Here is a 4,527-nt window from a genome sequence, read left to right as displayed (position 1 = left end):
CATTGTCATGTGGGTGGCTTCACGCATTGTCGTGATTTTGAACCTGAATACCCGTTGTACCCTTTGTGAATCGTACAATCTAAATAATTGTCTTTGCTTTTGTAGTTTGCATCGGCTAAAATATACTGTGCTACAGACTGTTTAAATAAATCTCTATGGATACTTATCCTTACATTGCTGTCAACCAGCACGGTTGGCCTTGTGGTAAGGCGTTCACCCCGTGATCGGGAGGTCGTGGGTTCGAACCCCGGCCGGGTCAAACCTAAGACTTTAAAATTGGCAATCTAGTGGCTGCTCCGCCTGGCGTCTGGCATTATGGGTTTAGTGCTAGGACTGGTTGGTCCGGTGTCAGAATAATGTGACTGGGTGAGACATGAAGCCTGTGCTGCGACTTCTGTCTTGTGTGTGGCGCACGTTATATGTCAAAGCAGCACCGCCCTGATCTGTTTACGTTCATCTTATTCTTCATCATTTTCTGATTCCAAAAACATATAAATATGTTATATTTGGATTAAAAACAAGCTCTGAAAATTAAAAAAAATTAAAAATTATGATCAAAATTAAATTTTCGAAATCAATTTAAAAACACTTTCATCTTATTCCTTGTCGGTTCCTGATTCCAAAAACATATAGATATGATATGTTTGGATTAAAAACACGCTCAGAAAGTTAAAACGAAGAGAGGTACGTACAGTAAAGCGTGCTATGAAGCACAGCGCAACCCAGGGCCGGACTACCGGGGGGGTTATGGGGGTTGCGCAACCCCCCCCTAGCCTAAACATGTACCTTACTTATTTAATTTTTTTTATTATTGCTTATTTTATGCCGTTTCATGCAAGGAGCGACCATTTTCCTATCTCAGAATATGACCTACCCGTCAGCTTCAGGGGGCTTCGCCCCCTGACCCCCACAACGAGGGGGGGGTGGGGGTGGGTTCTAGGGTTTCCGGACCCCCCCCCCAGCCAAAAAAAAAAAAATATTGAATGAGGTATGCATTTCTTTATTTTACATTGAGTTTCAATTTTTGGGGTATTAATCAGTGACAAAATCTGCTGCCTGAAACTGGTAATGATCATCCTGAGAATGCACCAGATTGCACCATTTTGCATCCTTTTTTTCAAAATTTTCCGGGGGGGCATGCCCCCGGACCCCCCTAGCAAGCTAGGCGCTTCGCGCCGTCGGCTCGGCGCTTCGCGCCTTCACACCCATATCTTCACACTATACTTTTGAAAAAAAACAGTCATAAAATGAACTGATCCGCCCCTGCCGCCAGGGGGGACATCCCCCTGGGCCACCACTGGCAACCCCCCCCTCCTCTTCGCCTAGTCCGGCCCTGCAACCGCTACCGCGCCAAACAGGCTCGTCACTTTCACTGCCTTTTGCACTAGCGGCGGACTACGTTCAATTTCATTCTGTGAGTTCCACAGCTTGACTAAATGTAGTAATTTCGCCTTACGCGACTTGTTGTTTTTTTGGCGTCACACCGTATATATCTCTTGTATGAAATATTAGTCCAATATCATACTTTTTAGAAGTGAATGACGTCAACAGGAACAAACAATTCATGTTATTGCCAAGCGTGGGTTTAGATTGATGCGCAGTTTCAAGTGTTATGCATGAGATTGAATCCTACATAATTATGCGAGAGGGACGACCCATGTCAACCATAAACTCACACGTGTGTTTATATCATGTAAATGAGGTGGGGTCAAACTACAGTCTGGCAGACACCTAATTTTCCTCTGCTCATGGTGTCAAAGTCATCGAGACGAACATCACTCTAGAAACACTTGTATACATGTGTTTGCTGTTTCCTCTAAAAGAATTTTAAAAAAAACGTACACATCACGACATACTTTCTCGCTTTGACGTAAAAGATTCAAATAAGGTTAACTTGGGAGAGATCCATGCAGCTTCAAAAAAACACGTCCTCAATTTTGACTGTGAATGGGATTTTTCTTTATACACAAGGACACAGACAAAACACACAACCTAGAAGACCACAATTGTCTAGCTATCTTTAAGGATGCAGTGCCTAAGTCACAACATGGAGAGCAAAGAATTGTCGTTTTGTCGCAGATTATGATATAAACAGCCAAGAGCTTCCCACAACTATCTCACAGATGCCTACACATAACTTTAGTGTTGCCAGCCAAACGAAACTTCATGCGGTTTGTCAGTTCGCGTCTCATGCCATGTAGTAAATAGAGAATAATACATGGTTTGCTGTGTCGTACCAGATTTACACGAGTTGCTTTTTTAAATATGGAAATGAAAGCGAGCATTTCAGTATTAGAAACAGCAACGAGTGTAAATCTGGTACGACAAAGCAAGCAATGTAGTATTATGTTTCTCCTAAATACTGTACTTGCCTGTCTTTTTGCTCAAAACGACCCGCACTCAAGGCGCCCAAATTGAAGAAGCGTCTTATAAAACCTCGATCTCTTCCAAAGCCTCGTCATAGCAAAAATAGAAAGTATAGCGTGACGTGTAAGTTCTCAAAATTACTCCAGGGAAAACAGCAACATGTCTACAATGACGTTTGTCTCGGTGACGTTTTCATCATAAGCAGTGGAAAATTAGGTCCCTGCCAGACTAGTTTGACACGACCTCATTTACATGATATACCCACTAGGGAATTGAACGATAGTGTTTATCATGGGTGATCTATCTCACGTATGTAGGATAATCAACATTTCACGTAAACATGTTCTTAGGCTAAAGGCTGTGTGCAGTATGCCAAAATAGACCCACATACCATCTTTTAACATTTGCTTACGTCATCTCAAACAATATCTTGATGTAAAGTACTCAAAACAGAAAGGATTCTCCCTCTCGCGGAGACTGATAGACTACCATTTAGGCTTTTGACGTACTTAGTTCACGTGCGGGATTTGATGTTAGCCTGGCCGAGGTGCAGTTTTGAACAATGATGGAAAAACACCAGATAACAGGCTATCATTGACAATTTGAGTAAGAGTTGGCAACAACACATCACGATTCTCAAAAAGCAGTGATGTGGGTATGGCATCAAGTGGACAAGTTGTTGGTTTGGACTTCAGAATAATGGATCTAAAGTGTTTTTCACTGATTGGCTGAAATGATGGAAAAGAACAATCAGTGGGAACATCAACATGACTGGAGGAAGCAGAATGTGCACTCATCTGATCAAGTTCAGAACGAATATCAGAAACCTTCTTGATAAAATAGTCACTGAATATATCTGGCAGCTGACTAGCGGGGAAAACAGTGGGAAGTGGGGATACCTTACTGCGGCCGGTCAACCGGCTGCAAATATCGAACGGTTTTTTGCTTGAATCGCAAGCAATAATCTGGGTTTGGAGGAAGGTTGTCTTTGCTGCGTGTACTAACTTAGTTTCAATGTCCTTTATCACTGTCAAATATCAATATCACTAAAGATTTAGTATCATTGTATCAAAATATTGTTCCGTATACATACACACAGACAGATAGACAAAGTGAATCCAGTATACCCCCTTCCAACTTCGTTGGGCTGGGGTATACATATTGTTCCATATCTGACAACATTTCACGGGTGAAGCAAGTTTGCCTTTAGTAGAGTTTTAGAACAATCATGTAAATTAGTAAGCTTTCAGAACAGTCACGTATGAGGGCTTACATGTTTACGATGAAATAAATAGTAGACTTTCAGAACAATCACGCGTAACATCCGTGCACCTGGAGTTGACAGGTCCAATAACTTTAACACCCAGATATTATTTTCAGTCGTGACAGCATCTGATCTTATCTATTTAATATATAAAGTCAGACACTCGCATCCGCTCTGCATTTGGTGAGACTGCTGCATCAAAAAGAGACAAATATGACGTTTGTTATCCTGGTTTTGCTTTCAGTTCTTGCCTTAAGTGCGGGTGAGTATCTACGAGTATACACGTATATATATTTATCTGATACATATAATATATATATATATATATACATTTAGGATACATCAGTTGTAATATGTGAATAATTTTGTCGTCAAAATTGTAAGAATTATCTACTTATTTTGACAAGGACAAGAACACAGGGAGCCCTTCTCGTATATTGCTGTTGCATGGCAGTTAAGCAGGTCGTGTGCCTGACTTTATTGTAAACATTGAATAACATTTTCTCCAACTAGCATTATCCTTGCTGCGTATGTTTGTGCATATATATATATATGTGTGTGTGTGTGTGTGTGTGTGTGTGTGTGTGTGTGTGTGCCACGGTGTGTATGTGTGTGTGTGTGCGTGCATGCGTGCGTACGTGCGTGCGCGCGCGCGCGTGTGTGTGTGTGTGCTTGCCTGCGTGCGCGCGCGTGTGTGTGTGTGTGTATGTGTATGTGTGTGTGTGTATATGTGTGTGTGTGTCTGTGTGTGTGCGTGTGTGTGTGTGCGTGTGTGTGTGTGTGTGTGTGTGTGTGTGTGTGTGTTTGTGTGCGTGTGTGTCTGTGTATCATATAATCAAATCAGACAAAAGAATATCCGTTTAGTTGTGTAAGTTATAATTCTTTTCAATCATTCT

General features: G+C 41.7%; 1 long non-coding RNA gene across 1 annotated transcript in view; it reads left to right on the top strand.

Annotated features, from left to right (window-relative positions):
* The first annotated feature begins 3,757 nt into the window (after nt 1-3,757).
* The window catches only part of LOC138958334 (uncharacterized), a 2,483-nt gene continuing 1,713 nt past the window's right edge, over nt 3,758-4,527 (top strand). Inside the window, exon 1 of the long non-coding RNA XR_011453378.1 lies at nt 3,758-3,893. This is a non-coding gene — a long non-coding RNA (uncharacterized lncRNA). The remainder of the gene's footprint in view (nt 3,894-4,527) is intronic.

This window comes from Littorina saxatilis, linkage group LG2 (assembly GCF_037325665.1).
Source record: "Littorina saxatilis isolate snail1 linkage group LG2, US_GU_Lsax_2.0, whole genome shotgun sequence".
Lineage (NCBI taxonomy): Eukaryota > Metazoa > Mollusca > Gastropoda > Littorinimorpha > Littorinidae > Littorina > Littorina saxatilis.
The sequence above is the reverse complement of the archived record's forward strand: the minus strand, read 5'-3'. Positions and strand labels throughout refer to the sequence as shown.